Here is a 21,573-nt window from a genome sequence, read left to right on the forward strand (position 1 = left end):
ACACAAAAAAAAAATATATATATATTTATTTTCCGAATGTAGTATATGAAAAATGCATAAATTATTTATTGCTAAAAAGCAAAATGTCATAAGTGTCCGTACGTCTCTCTCTCTCTCTCTGTCTCTCTCTGTCTGTGGCATGCGACGGACACTGTGGGAACCTTTTGCTTTTTTGGGGTTTGGTTGTGGAGGTCCCTCCTCGGCTGTCTTTCGATTGGATTTTGTGTTGAAATATTTCGTCGTTTTGTTGTGTCAATTGGGGGTACGATTCGGACACAGCTGTTCGAAATTCGTTAGTCATGAGTGGAGGTCCACGGTCCCAGGTCCAGGTCCGTGTCCAGGGAGCGCTTGTTATAAATATTGATGTATTGATTAGAATAGAGGTTCCCCCCACCCCTCTAATGGGGTTTAAAAGTGTGGGGCGAGTTCTATCAGTGCCACAAAATTGGGCAAATAAATATATTTGAATAGTTTTTTGGCAAATAAAGTGAATGGCAATATAAAATGTTGTATTTTTCTGCAGTTTTATTCATTTTAATAACATAAGGGATTTCTTAGAGATTTTCTTGCGAAAACCATACAATATTGACCAAATTTTGCATAGAATTTTGATAAATTTACAAGATAATGTATTATTTTCCATAAATGCTAAATTTTAAAGGGAAACGACCAACAAATCCCAAGTTACTTTGGGTAAATGCATGATATCTTATCGAAAATATACCATTTCCTATTAAATGCAATATATTTTACGTTTTTTATGCATAGAATATGTGTATAAATATTTTGGAAGTATTAGCAAGAGAGAGCAGCTATTTCCATTGGACTTTCCACGAAAAATGTAACCCAAAATGCGTGGGAACTTAATAAATGGCAATATAATAGAACTACTCTCCCTATGTATTCAGTTTTCTGGTGATATCATCAAGAACTGCTGAGTTCTTATAGGTTAGTGCAGGATATCATACCCGAAACTCAAGAATTCTTAACAAAACTTGCATTATTTTGTATTTTGTTCATATAAGATCTGTATATTCAAACTTTAAAACAATTTATGAGACACACTTCACAGTTCCTATGGAATCGGTTCTTATGGGCCATAGAATCTTTCATAATTAACATACAATTTTAAGTAGAACCTCCTTTGTATGCAAAATTTACTCTTCTCAGTTCTAATAGATGCTGTTAGAAAATTCCTTGATATCTGATTGAAATGTGTACAATTTCCCATCAAGCCTCCACTATTTTACATTCTTTTGATACAAGATCTGTGTATACCTTTCTACCCATCAAATCTTTCCAATCTCCATAAAAAACAAGAGTCTAGCCAAGTTGACAGACAACTATTATAGCATCTCCCCTGTCAAAGTCAACCATTTGATGGCCTTCCCCTCCGCACTCCGCACTCCACACTCAACACTTTCTTCGTCTCCACAAGGGGAGGGGGGAACCTCCATTCTATTCTTAGAGCAAAACCCATTTCGAAATTAATTGCTTCACAATGTACGGGAAAAACCTGTTAGCGCCAGAGCTTGAGCTCCGAGGGCCCTCCAAACGGCAAACAAAAAAGGTCAGCATTTTTTATTGACCCAAAAAAAAAACAAAAACAATCGAAAAACGCCAACGCTGAGAGCCAGAGAGCAGGGCATAGCAGAGCAGAGCGTCAAGTATTTCTAGTTTTTATTATGGCAACAGAAGAAATAAAAACAACAACAAACAGTTGATAATTCTCAGAGGTCATCCCTGATAAGAGCTGTAGCTGTGTGTCGTCGTTGTCGTTGTCGTCGTCTCTGGTCGTGAGGTCTGTCTGGGTCTGGGGGTCTGTCTCCCGCTGATTCTCAATTGAATTAATTTGGATTTTATGGCCGCTATTTCGGAGGCGCTAATTGAAGAGCCCCAGAGATCCCAGATAACGGATCCATACACATACATCCGAGGAGAAAACAACAAGAAATTCGTTCTGTAAAACGGTGGGAACAAATGATATGGGGGGATTCAATCATTTCCTATCAATTTTAGGAGGGTTTTAAAAAAAACTGTAATTGAAAGTTTAATCAGGAAATCGCCATTAAATATAATAACAGTCCATCGATCTATAAAAACAAAAATTCGCTTCTCTTACAACGAAATTTGTGCTCAAATTTCAATATTTTCCCAAACCCACAATTTGCTGATCGTAAAAACAAGTCTTAAGATCTTCCAAATTTCACACTTTTGCGTGCAGAAAACACAATTATGGGGTAAACAAAAAAAGAAGAGAAGAAAAAAGGTTCTCCAAACAAAAAACAAAAAACTCATTTCAGAAAGAACATCATGCAATATGCAGGGAGGGAGAGGAGAATCGTGTTTTCATGTTTTTCGAGCGTAATTTTATAAGAATTTGGCAGAGAAGTTTTTTGTTTTTTTGGGGTGGAAGCAAGCTTCCTTAAAAAGATGTTCTTATGAAACGAAACGAAGAGGCAGGGAAGGCCGTATAAGAGGTTTATACGGGGAAATGAAACTCCCGAAAATTTGCATAAGAAAAACAAAGACTGCGCGTGCAATAATAACAGTAAAAATACCTTAAAATAAGAACAAGAAACAAAGCAAGAAGGAGAATGAGAAAGATATAATTAATGTGGCGACTACGAGATACCCCAGATGAGGGGTAATAATAATAATAATGAATAATATTAATGAATAATGATATTAATAATAATGAATAATAATAATAATGAATGATAATATTAATGAATAATAATAATAATAATAATAATTAATAATGCATTACGCATATGAAATAATAATTAATCATAATAAATAATAATTCATATGAAATAAATATAATCCGATTGGGATCTTTGGAACAATATACATTTTAGCTTAGTTTTTTCCACCATTTCGCTGGTAATTATTATCCGATAATAATGATTGATTGATAATTTAGTAAATAAATGCCTTTTTTCCTAAGACAAGATCGTTTTAAACATCCAAAATAATTCTTTTCGATTAGAAAACACTCCCATGAAACCCATACACCCTACAAATACAGGGTACTGTCGACCAGCCGACAGCCGTGAGTGGAGTACACATAATAATAATATAATTTTCTATAATAGAACTCTATGCATAGACAGAGAGAGACAGAGACAGAGAGAGAGAGAGGGAGAGGGAGAGCAAACAAACGAGCGCACATCGGCGCAAAGACCCTACTGATTGAGGGAACAACACCGCCGACAACTACAGCAACAGCAACAACAACAAAAACAACAGAAGCGCAGAGCGGGAGCAATACGAACAAGAGGAAGAAGTTCAACAACCTGAAAAAGAGGAAGAAGAACAGCAACAACAAACAGCAGCAGCCGCAGCCGCAGCAGCAGCTGAGATGGAATGAAGAGAGGGGGAGAGAGGCATAGCACCAGCATCAGCATCAGAGATAGACTGAAGAGAGGGGGAGAGACGCAGCAGCTCCATTGATAGAGGAAGAGAGGGGGAGAGACGCATCAGCTCTATTGATAGAGGAAGAGAGGGGGAGAGGCTCGGCAGCTCCATTGATAGAGGATGAAGAAAGAGGGGGGCCAAGAAACGACCTGAAGTATGCCCATGGTATGGGCGGAGAGGGGAGCAAAGAGATGAAAGAACACAACGGGGCGATTACTTCACTCACACCACACGACACACACACACACAAACACACACACACACTCCATTCCACAGCCATCGATGTCGATGTCGATGATGATCAGCGAATTGAAGAAGACGAGGGAGAAGAGAAGTGAATCAAGAACTGCCTGATGAGAGGAGGGGGCGGGGGTGGGGTAGTGGCTCTGGCGAAAATTGCCCTGCAAAAGGGCGCCAGGCAACAACAACGAACGGTACTTCCAGTAGAGACGATAGCGTGCGTCGGTAACATGCACGAACATGCACGAGCAAGCACGGATGGCAAAAGAGAGGAAGGTGTAGGCAGGGGCCACCAGCAAGGGCTCAAAATAACGATATATAAAATAAATACATACATAAAAAAACTAATTACAATTTTAAAATATATATTTAAAATAATTACGTATATGAAAATAGATAATGAACTTTAAAAAAATATATATTTATACAATAAATACGGAATTAAATGCCTGCTAAAAAATAAAATAAAATTGATAAATAATATATATAAATATATATCTTTATATGAAATAAACACGAAAATAAATAACTAAACAAAATAACTTAAATTAAAAAAAAAAAAAATTAATATACCTGCAAAAAAACAAACAATAAATAAAATTCCGAATAAATACGAATACGGAAATAAATACATACATAATAAATGCATTAGAATTATTTAATAAAATATCTAAAAATATAAAATATATGTATAAAATAAATACGGAAATAAATCAATTTAAAAAATAAATTAAAATTTAAAATAAATCAATAAAATACCTATATCAAAATAAAGAATTAATTTACAAATTTTTTTATGATATGAAAGTAAGTTTTTTTCCGAGAAATTGTACCATCTCTATGTTCTGACAACAAAGTCCGCGAATCGTAAGGAGAGAATCTTGAAAATTTTCACAAATCAAATCAAAATAATTTACGCAAACGGTGCGCAAATTGTTTTTTTTTTGTACCTCCCCTTTCGACCCGGCACTACCATTTTATTGGTACCCCTCCAGATATTGATATTGATATATGGGGAGAGAGAGACAGAAAAAGAAGAAGAAGAGGGGAGGGGAGAAAGAGAAGTAGAGAGCGGCTTCACAATTACTGTGTAAAAACCTTGGGAACGAAGATTTTTTCGGAACGGAAGTACGATAGCTGCGGCTCTTTTTTCTTCGTTGGGTGTTTGTTCTTTTACCGATTTTTTGGGTGTTTCGCGGTACTTTCTTTTTTTCTTCTACATAAAGTGCGGAAGCTGATACAAACACACACACACAGATATGGTGATACAAAGATACACAAAACTGTTCGATTACCTTGCCTTTTTCTGGGGGTTTTGAACCAAAGAGATTACGCCATGAACCGTGTACTACATTGGGTACTCATTCACACTCGTTTCACACTCCATTCCACACTCCACTCTCCACTCCACAACACACATGACCAATGTCCAACGATTGGCGGCGCGTGCAAGAGATCGACACAATATTCCATATTCAAATCAATTGTCCAACAACTTCTCTCCAATCTTGAATGACAGCCGTCCGTGTGGCTGCACCTAGACCTTGTCAACGGTTCAAATCGCAAATCGCTAAAGAAAAAGCAACAAAAATCAAAAGCAAAAACTCCTCCAATGAACGCACAAATACAAAAACAATGAAATGAGAATTGAAAAGTTCAAATTACGAATGCACATAACACAAAACCAACCAAAGATTTATTCAATATTCACTAGGTTTGAGTGTAGTGAATACCCTTCCTTTTTTAGGGGTACTTTTCATGTTTTATGAGGTTTATAAAGGCTTGGGGAAAAGGGTATTAGAAAATGTAATTTTTAGCATCTCTCGATCTCTTCCTACAAGCCCCACAGAGACCATAATCTAAACCGAATTGAATGGCAATAAAGTGGGGCACACAGATACACTCCCACCACCACACGACTGGCTGCTGCTGCCACATTTGTCAACTCGAATGAAAATTGAATGAAATGCATTGGAAATCGATTCGAATCGAATCGAATGAGCGTGAGTATTCGCATTCATTCAAGTCAAAGGCCAAGCCCCATGAACGAGGAATTTCCCCGCTAATGATATTGCAAATTTTCAAATGATAAAAAATGTCTTTAATTTAATTAAAATTACTTAATTTGTTTGACTAGAATATATGTCTCTCTTGACTCTCTCGGCTTTCATTTCACACACTCATGGATTATTCAGCTCAAGCATCAAATGAATGATCAAGTGAATGACGGACGAGGGACGATGAGGTACAACATTAGCCCAATTCGCTCTGATGATTTATTAGATTTTTTTTCTAGGTTCTGTAAATTATTTTCTGCTGTGGTTTTTTTTCTTTACGAAATTTCTTTTCTTTTCGCTTCTCTTTCTTTCATTTCTTGTGGCGGAAGTGGGTTAATAACTGATAACGCGGCGAAAATGTAAACACGACCCGAAATCCAATGAACGTGCAAATTTGCGGGTCGCTGAAAAACGTTACGAAAACAGTTCCAAAAAAAAGAAGAAACCAATTTGAAAATCATATTTGGCATGATTTCCGACCGATCTGGAGGTTCGGTTTCGGCTTTTGGGGCGTCTCTGTGGTGGGCGTTGCCTAAGCGTTAATTGAATTAAATTTTGTTTGTTTTAATTAACGAAAAAATGCCTTATATTTCAAAAGGAAATTTCAAGCCAAAAATTTAAGAGTTTAATGGCACAAATAAAAACCAAAAGTGTATCAAATAAAAGCCCAAAAAACGCAGAAATTATTCCCCAGAAAGTTCATAAAATTAAGACCAAAAGTTGATCAAAATAAATCCCCAAAAAGGGGGAAAAAAATGGATCAGAAATTTTGCGGCAAATGAAAGCAAAATTCTTATTGTTAATTTTCACTTTAAATTGCTAATTAATTTCTGCTTGTTTGTCCATATTATTTATGAGCATTTGTTGCCCATTAAAATGTTATTCATTTAAAATTTATTTGCTTTATTTATGGCCCAAAAGGCCTGCCCTCAAATTTCGGTTTTTTATATCAAGTTAATGGCGATGTGCCATAAAAAATACTTGTAAAATATAAATCCATAAACATTAAATGGAAATTGGTGGCTGGAATTTAAATATATTGAGGGGCAAATAAAAAACAGTTGAATGGCATTTGAATGGACAGGCCTGGCCTGTAATTTGAGGAGCATTTTCGTGCGTTTCGAAAACGAGTTGGCAGCGCCCTGAGTGTGGTTTAAATTACGCAAAAAAGTGTTGTAAAGTTGGTTGAAAGTTCAAATAAATTTATAGATTTTTTTAAGCACTTTTTCAGGCAATAGGAAAAGGTATTCAGGCTCCCAGCAGCTGGTAGCGCTATTTTTAAGGGTATAAAGCGCGTTGGCAGCGCCATTAATAAAAGTTTGACTACAAATTGAATGGGAATAGCATTATTCATTCATTTTTATATCCTTTTCGAAATAAATATAATATTTTCGGTGGTTTCAAGACTAACACGAGTTGGCAGCCCCATCATTGAAATTCTTAGGTGGATTTTACAGGAAAAAGTATGAATTTTTTACCGTTCTGTGTTTTTCCATAATATTTGTAATAATTATTTTTTTTTAAGCTAAACAAATAATTGGCAATTTGTTTTAAATGAGTTGGCAGCTCTTTTAATGGATATATAAATTTTAAATTATTAGAAATAATTTTCTTCTTTCAGAAATAATTCTAAATTTTTACCGTCTTGATCTGAAGTTTTCTCGAACAAGTTGTCAGCTCTGTTTCCAGTGTTCCAGTGTCCAGTTGGACATTTCTGCCAACTCTTTGGTGATGGAAAACTCTCCGTTTTCCACCGATTAGCCACACATATAAAGTGAATTTCCAAGCCCATATCCCCATTCCAATGCCATAGCAAATAGCGAAATACCTTTAACAACAGCCTTCAAAGTCCGCGCGCAAAGGCCCCTCCTTATACTATGATGATCGTTCCGCATTGAAAGAGGTAGAACTTCTTTTTTTTTATGGTTTTTCGTACATACCTGAAACGAGAACGAGAAGAAGAAGAAAGAAGAAAAAATAGAGAAAAGAAGCAAAACAAATTAGTAAAGAGATGTGAAAAACGCATATGGCGTACGTGTTCTTAAACGTTCTAAAACCGCACCAAAAGCAGGGAGGGGGGGTAGGGTAGGGTAGGCAGGGGGTATGGCTAATCACCATATAGCCCCAAAAGACATCATCAGTAGCCCATTATCATTACCATCATCATCATCATCTCTTCATCTCTCCATCTCCCCATCTCGCCATCTTCATCTACCATTCTTTCGACTAATCTCTTAGAAGATTCTTATCTTCGAAAAATGATTCATAATTTTTGTGCAAAAAAGAAAAGGAAAACATTACCGTTTTCTTGGCTGTTTATTTTTTATTTTTGTTTTGTTTTTGTGGGTTAAATATTTGCTTTCGAAAAAGATTGTTATTTGAAGTTTCAACAGTCGAGTCGACTAATTATGGCCAAGAAAAATGCCTTGGCTGTGCCTGTTGCCGATGATAAATGAAAGACAAATTAGGGCCCCGCCAATTTGCAAGTCAACGTTTACGTTTGTGTGTGTCTGTGTGTGTGTGTGTGCCTCATGTGGCATGCCTCCCCAAATATGGTAAAGCGAGAAAATATAAGACATGTATATCTAAAATATCTTTAATTAAAAGTACAAAAGTCGTACAAATTATGCAAGAGACGTGTGTGGTGCTGTGCCGTGGCTGTGGCTGCGCACAAATATGGCAAACACCTAAATATTTTCTCAAGAATAGTTGATAAATTACACGCATATCGCGACACTCCATACGCCACACACCATCACAGGCACCCACTATAGAGCGCCCTGCTCTTGCTCCGATTGTCGCCAAAGCGCGGCAGCAATCGGCAATCGACATCGACCCACACGTACGAGGCGGCTGCCAGGGGGCAGGCAAGGCGGAACGGAACGGAACGGGAAAACAAATCGAAAACAAAACACAAACATTGCACATTTTTTATCGCGGAGGAGTCCCGGGCAGGGGGTGGTTGGGTCCACATGCAGTACTCCCACCCGTCACAGCATGCGGAATCGAATGGGGAAAAATGTTGCATTCAAAATGCACAAAAATAGGTTGGAAAATGCAGAAAAATTTAAACTTTTTCAAATGAAAAAAAAAGTTCCAGTTTTGGATATTTATTTTAAACATGCCTCGAAAGGGGGACTATAATTTATGCAATTATAAAAGATATGTATTGATTGGAAGGGGACAAAGATATGAAAGAGTAAAAAAGCAAAAAGGGGAGATACGATAAACATTTTCTTCATTAGATTCCCTTTTATTAATTTACCAGATTTATCTTTCTATGACGAATATCTAATGTTACATGAAAATATTTATCTCTTTTGTATTTCATTTATATTTTATATATTTTATTTATTATAAAAAACCTCCAAGTTAATCTTGATCTAATCTATGACAAAGTTTAAGCAATTTCCTGATGACAAAACGATAGATTGCAACGATTTCAGCACTGATAAAACAACATCTTTAAATAAATAAAAAATGTATGTAATCTAATACCAAGAAACTAGAGCAAAGATCTTATCCCACATCTAATATCTCCCTTCTTTTTACTATGAGTATAAGGAAATCTACTTTCTAGCGAATTTTTCCGCCACTCACAGAGAATACTCTTAAATATTCTTCCATTAAAACAGCACCCCGTACCTCAATAGACCTACATAGTCATATTTATATAAAAATTAATTTATAAAATGATATCATTGCCATTGTATTCCATATGTGATGACATTCTTTCATATTCTGCTACGTAATACCCATAAAATGTGACGTAATTGTACCATATTTTGATCCATGATATACCCTGAGCCCCCCTTCACACTTCACTCTCCCTTCCGCCCCTCTCTTTTCAGCTCAAATTAATTTCAATCTCCCTCTCAACGCCGTAGACGCCGAAAATTGCAACGAAATTTCGTTTGCACCCAGTTGGCAGCTCCAAATTTGAACGCCCTGCCAACTCCCCGTACCCCGCACCGCACCGCCCCTCCCCCATCATTTATTTGCATTGTAGCCTGCCACAAATTTACAGTAATTGCAGACTGAAATTCGCTTTAGATTTCGCTTTTTTTTCTCCCTCTTTTTTTTCTTGGATACAAATTTATTTTATTTAAATGAAATTCCCCTGCAGGGCATTGGCGGCGGTGTTTTTTTTTTAGGGTGCGGCTTGCGAAACTTTGTTTCAAAGATCTATTTGGTGGGAGGGAGGTAATGAGGGGGTCTTTAGGGGTGTCTGCACACAGCCAAAAGCCAAAAGCCTCGAAAATTATCATGTCCACCTACGTAATTTAGCATGTGTTGTGGCGGCGGAGTTTTAGCCTAAATTATTGCCTATAAATAAATTGTTTTCTTCTGCAAGACACTGCAAGTCATAGCCATATCTCCATATCCAGAGAGAAACACGCTTGTTTCCATTCATTTTGTCTATATTCGGCTTTGTAATTGGCGATTTCTTGTCTCGCTTAAAGCTTTTTGGGAGGGGGTTTTCTCTCTCTTGAAAGATTGATCTGATCCGGAATGTCGTTGGTGCCAAAAGAGATCTCTCCCTCAAAAAAGTTCCATTGTTTTTTGGTTCCAAGAAAACAAAAAAAAAGAAACAACACCAAAATTCTAAACTGCCAAATAAATGGAATGTATTTTAGATGATTTATCTGCCAGACAAAACAAGAAAACAAACAACAACAACGGAGAGACACGCGAAACATAAAATTGAAACTTCTACCTGGAAAGCTTCTCTTCTCCTCCCTCTCCCCAGAGAATTATAGGCCGCACCCCGGTTCCATCACCTGCTGACTGCCTGCCTGCCTGCCTGCCTGCCTGCCTGTGGATTCCTATTGAATCGAAGACTTGACTCGTTTTTTGGAGGCGACTCGTGTGGCTTGGGGCCGCCTCGATCACCTTGACCGCACACCAAAACACAGAGAGAGAGATAGAGAGAGCGAAACAGACTCAAAGATGGAGACAGAGAGGTGTCGAGGCAACCAAACAGAGATACAAGATACAATTTACATATCGCTTAAGACGGCCCCAAATCGTTAGAAAAAAAAACGAACAATGAAAAAGAGTGAAGATCCGGCAAAAAGACCAAACAAATTGGCAAGGAAAAGCTAAGCTTTGTTTGCCTTCGGAAAATCCATGAAAAATCTATGAAAGAATCAACAAAAGATGATCATAATCATTCAAGTTGGAGAGGCCACCAATAGCCAATGATTGTGGATAATAATCCCCTGACTTTAATGGAATTACAGTAGAGAGGTGCCATAAATCAATGGGAATATACGATTTTTATTTTTATTGCAAGAACAATTTCTGAAAAAGAAAAACTAGAATTTTCACCTATGTAAGATATATAATATTTTTAAAACAAAAAAAATATTAAACAAAGAGAGAGTATTCCCTTAAAAGTAAGAAAATAAATACTAAAAAAAAAACACATTTTTACCTAAGAAAAATAATAATATAATAATAAAATAAACTAAAATAGAGTGCAAACTCTTATAAAAAACTGAAAAAAATGTTCAAAGAAAATCGCTTTTAACCAGATACCCCGTAAAACAGCATATTACAAAATTTCATCCAATGAATACCCTCAAAATTTCCTAATTAATACACCATTTTTCTGTTTCCCTTTGTACCGCTTCCGGAGTTGAGGTGTGTATCTAACAATTAATCTATCTAAAACATCACAAGATACATTTCATGGTTACGTTTCGCACAGATCTCGCTTTTTGACAGGTGATTTTGCTGATTTATATGATTTCTCGTCAAATATTTATTCATCAAACAACAGGCGCAACATTCCACGTGCTTCTCTCGTTCAAAAAACCAGAATTCCCGCCATGAATATATGATATTTGTTTGAAAAATATGTTTCTTTCTGTTTATTATACAGGAAATTAGCATTTTATGGTTAATTGCAAAGACCCCGAAGACCCCCAAGACCCCAAAGGGGGTTTAAACTTGTTTTTTTTTTTTTGAAGGGGGTGCTAAAATATGCGCACCAATAAATATTTGGCAAACGAGAAAATATATGAGGAATTATGGCAAAGAACTCCTTTGTTTGGAGGCTCTTGAAAATTATTTTCCAATTAAGCAAAAATTTCCTTGAGAGAGGAGAGAGAGAGATAGAGAGAGAGAGAGATAATTATAAACTAATTTGAAATCAAGATGCCCTTCCGTCAACACGTCATTATTTTCCGCTGGAGAATGTGCCACAACGACGCTTCGTCGTTCCCTTCTGTATGCCTCTGGCCGTCGTATCTGTGGCAAATCTAATGGTGTTTTTTTGCCTCACTCTCTCTGTGTCTCTATCTGTATCTCTCCGTGTTGCCCCTGGAGGTGGTGGCAGGTGTAAAGATGCCATAACTCTAAAGATTGTTCCACTGCGCGCGGCATTTGAACTGGAACTTCAAGAAGGGAGTGGAGTGGGGCAGCAAGCAGTTGAAGAGGCAAGCAGCAGGCAGCAGGCTGGCTGCAGGCAGGCAGTGCATTGTATCTCTTGATTGAGCGACGAGCAGAAGAGAATAAGAATTCAATTATGCAGCAAAATGTCACATGGGGGGAAGAACAATGGGGATAAGAGAGTCATGGACGATGCCCCCTGCCCTGCCCTGTCCCCCCTCCGCTCACCACTCGTTTATCTTCTTCTGCCTGCCCCTTGAGGCAATGGTTGCATGCTACTGCTGCTCCTCCATGATGATGGTTGATGTATGAAGTGGCAAAATCGCTGCAGTTCCACAGCAAAACAAGTGGATGTTTGCCTCTCGACGTTGAATGCTGAATGTGAGGATGGTTCGAATTGGAGGATGGATAGATGGATGGATGGAGGAACTACCTTTGGCTACTGAACAGAATTAGCTTTCAATTTGAACAGCAGAAGAACTGCAGCAGCGGCAGCAACAGAAGACGGAGACGAAGACGAAGGAAGCCACCGGGCACACGAGGGCATGAACAGATGCATAGATGGTTCTGTATTTAAGACAGTGGTTGAAAGCACGTTGATCCAGAGATTAGAGGGACGATTAACTCCAGTCCACTCCACATGAGTACTTATAATTATGCTGAAAGCAGAAGTCTTTCAAGTGGATTTTTACGGAGTTTTTCTTAAAAATTTGAAGCAATAAAAGATTTAGAGCTCTTTAAAATGATCGTAAAGCTAATTATATGCAATGGAATGCTCTTCAAATTTTTGTTTTCAATCCATTTTTATCATCGATAATCTTTACTTAGTCATAAAATGTTAAGAAAATAAAATAAAATAAAATATTAAAAACAAATAATGAAATATTTTTCAAGTTCTTTATTTTTAATTTTTATTTAGTTCTAAAATATTAAGAAATTTTCTTGTTTCGTTCGATAAATAAATTACGATTATATAGAAAATATAACTAATATAAGTACTTTATTTTATTATTTTCTTTAGTCGATTAGTTATTGGCGGCCAATATTAGGTGGATTTTCATTTATTTTAAGTTATTGATTAATTATCGATTTTATGAAAATGAGGTGGAAATTTGAGCAAAAAAACTTTTTCATTAGCTTTTCTTAGCGATTAAAAATCGGTAGCCCAAATTAAGTTGAATTCCCTATTTCTTTGAGCTATCGTTTAATTATCGAGCTTTAAATTTTTATTGATTTTATGAATGATATCTAAAAATCCAAATGAGGTAAAAAATATATTAAATATAATATTTTGCATTAGTTTCTTTAGTCGATTAATAATCGATAGCCCATAGCAAGTAAAATTCCCCATTTCCTTAATTTATCTATTAATCCTCGAGCTTTAAATATCGATCAATTTTATAGTTTGATGCCCCAACCGATAGGTTTCTTCCACAATAAGTGGATACTTTTTTTGCCTTAATTTAAATTCAATAAACTTTCTGCCTTAATCTAATCCCACTGTCTCGCCGTCTGTCTTTCTGTCGCTTGGAAGAACCGACTTAATTAAGGCATAGCGAAAAGATAGAAAAGGTAGACAAAAAAGAAAAGAGTAGTAGGAAAAAAATGAAATGCCGCCACAGAAGACGCAGCAGCGGAAGATGTCGCCGGGAGTTTATAAACTAAACTCTTGAGAGAGCGGGAGATCAAGAAGGATGGTCTCAAGCAGATGGGTCTCTGGGTGCGGGGGGAGGGGGCGGAGGGGGGGGAGAGCCCTCTTCTAGATCGCAGTTTCAGAGACGTTTCGCCGACGACTTCCACTAGTTTTTATTTGTTCTTTTTTTTTTTTAATGTAGAAATCTAATAGCTAAGGCGGGTAGCAGCTGCAGAATGAAGCTGTTGGCGTTAAGAAGTTGATTTGGTTTTGGCCTTAACTTTTGCTTTAGATGTTGTTGTTGTTTTTGTTGTTGCTGCTGGAATGATTGATGATTTGTTGTCTTTGTAATGCGATAAGGAGAACACAGGGGAAGAGAACACCCAAAGAAGCAAAGACACAACTTTCTGGCGGGGCATTGTCTTTGGTTTTTGTTTTTGTTTTTTTTTTTTGAGTGACGGAGAAGTTCGTGCTGATAATTGTGACACGGCAGCATGCAAAAAAAAATAGAATGAGAAAAAAAAAGAAAGAGAATCAAAGGAGAAACAACAAAGTGCAGCAGCGATTGGCGAAGTGGCGAAGGAATATGCAGACGATGCCTTCCTTCTGCCTTCTGCTGCCGCTAATTGCAGCCACAGACACAACAGCAACAACAGCAAAAAAAAAAAAAGAATAGCAAGCCGATCGAAATGTAAACAAAAGTTAGCGAGCGATAAGCCAAAGCAGAGCAGCGGGGGACAGGGATCGAGCGGGGAAAGGAATATCCAAGGGAGCCGCCGGTGGGATGCTCTTTGGAAAAAAAAATTCTTGAATATTTCGATTCCTCCTGCATTCTTTCACTGTTTCTTTTATCCCTATTCTTATATTTACATTATTTTTCTTTAATTTCCATATAATTTAATATGGTATTCGGGTAAAATATTTTTTAAATTATTTATTATTAATTTTTATTATTTTTGATTATTAATTTTTTTTATTAATTTTATTATTTAATTTTGAATATTTAAGCTTAAAAAAATAATATTTCCTTCTATATATTCTTTTAAAACTAAATAAATCAATATTTAATCTTCTAAGAATCATAAATATAGTACATTTTTAATAATTTAAAATTATTTAGACATTATTAAGTGATGGAAACTTTCAAAAAATATCGAATTATCGATAACTTCCGATTCAATTACCAGTCTTTTTATGGATTAAGCTGCTCAGGCTTTCTACAATATTTAGGCATTATTAAATATAGAAAAATGTCAAATAATATCAAAATATCGATAATTATCGATTAAAGTACAGTCTTTTTATGGATTAAGCAGCTTAGACTTTTTACAATATTTAGTCATCATTAAATGACGAAAGCTGTCAGATAATATCAAATGATCGATAATTATCGATTTGATTCTTCGATTCTTCTTGCATTCTTTCACTGTTTTCACCGTTTCTTTTATTTTCATTCTGATATTTACATTATTTTTCTTTAATTTAAATATAATCTTATACAGTATTCTTGTAAAATAATTTAGTGATAATTTCTTAATCAAAATTTCAATTTATTTTCGATGTTTAATCTTGAATTTGAAGTATATATTAATGGATTTAATACTTTTTTTTATAGGAATTGCATTATAGCTCATGTTTTCCAAGTCTTTGTATTATCGATAATTTCTAAAATCTTTATTTTTATGGAGTTATGGCTGTTTCCACATTTAATCGGTTTATTGATTTCAGAATTCCCCAATAATTTGTATCTTAAACAGATCCTGAATGTATCTAAAAACGAAAGCATAGGTCCTCCAAGTCTCCAACCAGAGAAATCCGCAGAAAATAAAAGATTCAAAAGGTCTTCTCCATACAGAGGAAGATCTATGCCTCGTTTTGGGAAGGAGGAGAAGAAGAAGACGAGTTGACGTTTCTTATCTTTTGGCTTTTGACGGTTTCGCCGTTGCCTTTGCCTTAGAATGCGGCAAGACAGCAGACTGGAGTGGTGTTTGCTTTTGTGCAGGCTAAGCGTATGTATCTAAAAGATAGGTCTTTTGTTCTCAGTTGTTTATCAGGTCTTTAGTTCTTTGTAGTTCTCTTTATACTTTTCACACTTGCAACAGAATTGTGTGGTGTGTGCCCCCAAAGGTGTTACCTTCGATGCTTAACAGATTTAGATACAGAATGAGATGAACCCCGAGCTGTAGACACACGGTAGATGTCACAGGTTCTCAAGGGTTCAATGCACTTGACACTCGAACGAGACGAGGCGACTAATTAACCTACAAAAATGCAAATTTCAAAGATACTCTCAGACTCTGGACAATTTCTAAGCCAAACAATCAATCAACGCCGGGGCTTTGGCACTTGAGCACGTCGCAACGAGGCGGAGGCATGCCACAGTGCCACAGAGCTACAGAGCTCCAGAGGGGAGTGCTGTGTGGCAGGATGGGTGTGCAAAAGTAATATTTATTATGTGTATACTTCTCTGACAAACAACACGAAGAAGAACTTGGCCCAAAGCCAAGGAACCAAGAGAGGGCGGGGGCAAGGCAGGCAGAAAGTGGAGTCTCAAAGCCAAAGGAAAAAGAGGGACAGCGAGGAGGCCACCAAAGGGCAATAGGGGACCACGCGAGGGGCCACTGGAGAGAATGAGAATGAGGTTGAGGTCTGGTCTAGAGAAGCTCTCATGGAAAGAGACTCCGCAGAGCACTCCACTGGAGACCAAGTCGTCTCCCGTCCTCCGCCTCTCGTCTCTTGTGGCATGCTGCTGCCAATAGCTCAATAACACCCCGGGGACCAATTGAGATCTTTTTGGTGGGATAGGCAGGCAGGCAGGCACCTACTAGGATCCAAACACAGCGATGGACAGAGGGGGCACTGCAAAAACAGACAGAGAAAAGGAGAAAGAGAGAACCACAGAGAGAGAAAGAGGGATAGCTGTCCTCTGAAATGACACCCGATTCGGGTGGAAACCGTGGCACGAGAGTCTCCTTTTTGTGAGCTGCTCAAAATGTTCCCCTAAGCGAAAGGATCTACACAAATTTTTGTTAATATTTGTTAAAAATAAAGAACATTTTTTGGTTTTTACAGAAATAAATACAAATTTTCTACCATTTTCCATTGCCATTTTGTACCACTGTATTCTGCCCCACACTGTTGCAGTTGCCAATTGTTTTGCCAGACAAATAGACGGCCCACAAGAGCAACAACAACGAGAATCACAATTACTGCCTTTGGGGCCACCGCTTGTGGTGGGGCAAAGGCACTTGGTGGGGCGTCCAGTCACGCGCCTCACCGCCGAAAAAAAAAAAAAAACAAAAAAAAAATACGAGTTGCAAGATGAGATTTTCTTAACCTGAAAATGTTGCAAGCCTTTTGACCTGAACTGTCAACGAAACAATGCCACACAGCACTCCAGAGTTGCCCCCAAAATCATTATCTTATTTATGGAGTCACAGAATGTATCTGTTTCCCCCTTTTCCCGCTTGTATCCTTTCACTTAGGGGAATAAAATCCATAATAATTCTGCTATAATCAACGTTATTCTACTCCATTGATTAGACAATCGATTTGGACATCCGTTTGGCACCTCTCGACAGGCGCGTTGTTTCTTTCTTTGTTTTTCCCCGCACATTTTCCCTTTTTCGAACCGCAAAACTACAAAGGAAACTCCACCTAACGACCACCTTGGCGGCGCATCAACCGACTGCGACTCCGACGATCCCCTCCGAAGACAAGGTAATCCGAGAGCCGTGTTAGGGACGCTCTTGCCGGCTTCATTAGCCTTCGTTCTGGGGCAGAGACAATGCCACACAATTATGTATGTGCCACAAGGAAAAGCAAACCTGGAAACTGGAACCTGGAAAGCAAATGCGACATTGCAAAAGGCACAAAACAAAAGCAAAAGTTTTGCTAAATTTAGAACAACTTCAGGAGGAGGCACACATCAATTGGGGGGGGGGACACGCCTGTGAGGTCTTTGGCGTTGAGTAACCGCAAAAAGGGGGGAATATGCTGGCTGCTGACTGCTGACTTCTGACGCCTTCTAATTGCCGCATGGGGCGAGAGCGGAAGCCCAGAAGAGTTCTATTTTTACATATTAGAGAGATCTACATGCAACAGCAGCCAGAGGGGGCAGGGATACATCTTCGGGCAACTGCTGCATTTACAGAAGGGGCACATTGCTCTCTGAAATGTAGAACAAACACAAAAATACAGAGGAGAGAAGGAGAGTGGGAGAGGGAGAGGTAGAGTGTCTAAATTTGGGATGGAGTTGTCTTTGGGGATGGGTTTTCTTCTACAAAAACTGCAAATTTCTATTTATTTATATTTTATTGAAAATCGAATAGCTTTTATCGATAGCACTAGACAATATTTCAATGAATTAGTCGATTATTTCTTTAGATAATAAAAATATAACCAATCCTAGGTGCCTTTGGAGCTGGTTTTCTGGTAGAAAAACTGCAAAGATTTCCTTTATTTCTTATCGAAAACGTTTTATCAATAGCAAGAGACAATATTTGTCTCCGAATTAATCGATTATTTCTAATAGAACATTAACCAATCCATTTTATAGATGAAGTAGCCTTTGGAGCTTATTTCATTGCTGAAAAACTTCAAAGATTTCCTTTATTTCTTATCGAAAACGTTTTATCAATAGCAAGAGACAATATTTGTCTCCGAATTAATCGATTATTTCTAATAGAACTACAACCAATCCAATTTATGGCTTATGTTGCCTTTGAAGTTGGTTTTCTTGCCGAAAAACTCCAAAGATTTCCTCTATTTTTAATCGAAAATCTTTTATCGATTATATTTCCCTGAATAAATCGATTATTCCCAAGAAAAATACAGCCAATGCCACTTCTAAAAAATGTTTCCACAATAACCCCCTTAAAACTAATAATAGTTTCTGTTAGTCAGGGTGTTTAACCTTAGTTTTCTCCTACTACCTTCCTTCTGTTGTGTGCTCTACTTCCGTCCCCTGGCTGCCACTTGCCACACAGAGACACACACACACACTCGACAGACAGACAGACAGACAGACAGTTGTTGTTGTTGACACAGTTGTTCTACCCACTGGAGGGGGTATATGAATGATTATTGACTCAAATGACTTTCACACTCCACAAAAATAGTAAAATTTTTATTTACATTTTCCAATGTCCATAGCCCCCAACGACTTCGATAGGTTCATGTTTCTAGGCTTATTTATAGATAGAAAAAAAAAGTAGGAAGTTCTCTAGTAAACCAATTTATGGAGAGATCTACTTTTTCCCACTCTTTTTCTCTATATATTTTTCACGGCTGTCAAGTGTTTGCGTCTCGGGCCCCAGGGTCGGTCTTGGGCTCTTCTGTTCTGTGGACTTCCTCAACAAATAAAATATTTAGCAAATACAATTAGATCTCTTTTCTGTGCCAAATTTCATGCATGGAACACTCCTCTGGAGTGGCCGACACACTCCACTCAGAAACACATTTCAAGCATTTAGAAAACAGAAATCTGCCGAAAAAAAAAAAAACCAAAAATCAATTTCTATGCGCCACTTAGCCCACAAAAAGCAAATTTAAAGCCCGAGGGTTCATATAATTTTCACTGGTGATCAATTAAACACAAACAATAAAAAAAACAAAAAAGAATTTGCTTTTGACAAACGAATAATTAATTTTTGCAATGCGTTTCGCTACTCAAAAAATTGTACAAAAAAATACAACAAAAAAACAACAACTGGGGCAGGCGGCTGTCAATGGCAATAATAGAACATTTCTCGTATAATAAACCATAAAATTAAGTTCATAAAAATCACACAAAGTTCCCCCCAAACAATCACGAAATGAGAACGAAATACGAATTAGGGTCACAAATTGTTTAAAAATAAACCCAAAAAAAATTATACAAAATATTAATTAATGATCTGACAGGCAGGCGGCAGGCAGCAGGAGACGCCGCAAAATGCAGCAAAAAAGATAGCTAAAAATAATGTCTAGGTATGTGGCAATATCAAGGAGAAATGGGGCAAACATTCTACGAATATACAATGACAAATAATTGTAGATATAACGCATCAAAGAACGAGAGTTTTTTTTCTGCTTCCAAAAGAGATTTTTCTGGCATCAAAATCCCCCATAAATTAGGCCTAAAATGGTTTACCAAAACGTGGTCTAATATGAGATTCTAAAAGTGAGAACAGTTTAAAATTATAATTTACGATCCAGATCTCCTTCAAAAACGCATGACTATACCCCAGGGGCTTATCTCTCGAGGAAACAGATGAAGATAAGGCCCCCGATTCGTTTATGATCTCTAATCTTCATTCTTTATCTGTCTACAAGTTCTCTTCTCTCTGTCTATTGTTCTCTGTTCTCATTTGCATACATCTTTCATAGTATTTTTTCAAACTTTCCAAAGACCTGGACCATTTCTCATTTATTCTCTTAGCCCTTCCACTGGATTTTCTTCTTTTATGGCGACGATTTTGATGTTTATTAAATACAAATTCAACCAAAGACCCCTACGATTATCATTGGAGGTCCCCAAGAGACCCAAGAGACCTCTGACTCCCGAATACGATTCTGAATCTATGGGACTCTGGGGGTGCCAGGGGTTCAGGGGTCTCTTTTTGGGGCATTGTATTGTCGTTAAATTTCGGTTTGGTTTCTAAACGATTTTCACTTTCTTTCTGCTTTAGGTTCTCCCTATCTCTCTTTATGTCTCCTAAATTTTTTTGATTGGTTTTTGTTGTTGTTATTTTAATTAGTTTTTTCGGTGGCATTTTGTTTCCTCAAATTCTAAGACTAAATTCCAATGGAAAAAAACACGAGAAAGCGAGAGTTTTTCCTTTGTGGCACCGCAATTTTTATTCCAGTTTTTTCTTGGATCTTCTCTTGGTTTTTGTATCTTTTTTTTCTGTAGTTTGATTGAACGAAAGTTTGATAGACTTGTAGATATTTTAGCCTCAGGCCACAAGAGGCCTTTGAATCAAGGTAATGGCATTAATCTTAATCAAAAGTTTATGTTTTTTCTTTGAAATTTGTCGACTCTTTTTTTTCATAGAAAAAAATGTGTGTCAGATCTACCAACAGCACTTAAAGGTGTTAATTGGGATATTAATTGGACGATCTTTTTATTTTTAGAACATCTTTAATTTAATTAAACTTAAAAAACATATTCCACCAAATTTACACACAATTTACAACATTTCTCAGATTCCAAAAGAAAGTCTTTCATTCCCCCCAAAAAAAACCATAATTCTAAAACTTATCTCAAAACATAAATTCTTCTATAAATTTCCCTGCCGCCCCACGCAACAAAAAACTTCTCAAATGTCCCCCAAAAAATCATAGAGAGTATTCCGAAATAAATACTGAAGAAACAAAAGAAGAACAGAACATAAATTTCGTCCCAAAAAAAGAAAAACAATAAACACAAAGAAAAGACAGTCGAGAATTTGAGACTAAATAAAGATTTATCCGGAGAAGCAAATACAGTGGAACCTCCTTTTATTTTCCTATTTTTTGTGGCTCAAAGAGAACTATGGAAAATGCATGTCTTTGGGCGAATTTTCGACCCATGGAAAACAGCATTTTATGGGTCATATTTTCAGCGGTAAATCTTTATAAAGTCTATACGAAATCTATGAAAATTCTAAGGTTACTAAGACTGCTCCTCTAACTAATATTTTTTTGTCATTTCTCCATCAAATTTGTCATCTAGTACCCTTAGATTATTCTTTCAACAATATCCTTGAAAAGTTTTTTCTATCAAAAATCCGTTTGATAAAAGAGAACAATCTATTTTCTGCCAGACATGTCCAGATTTCTAGAAAATATCAAACGGAAGCGCGA

At 37.0% G+C, this 21,573-nt stretch overlaps 1 protein-coding gene across 3 annotated transcripts in view; it reads right to left on the reverse strand.

Moving 5' to 3' along the window:
• Positions 1-21,573, reverse strand: part of LOC108162729 (protein outspread) — a 109,335-nt gene that overhangs the window by 86,318 nt on the left and 1,444 nt on the right. The window lies entirely within an intron of this gene.

The sequence above is a fragment of the Drosophila miranda genome, chromosome 4 (assembly GCF_003369915.1).
Source record: "Drosophila miranda strain MSH22 chromosome 4, D.miranda_PacBio2.1, whole genome shotgun sequence".
NCBI lineage: Eukaryota > Metazoa > Arthropoda > Insecta > Diptera > Drosophilidae > Drosophila > Drosophila miranda.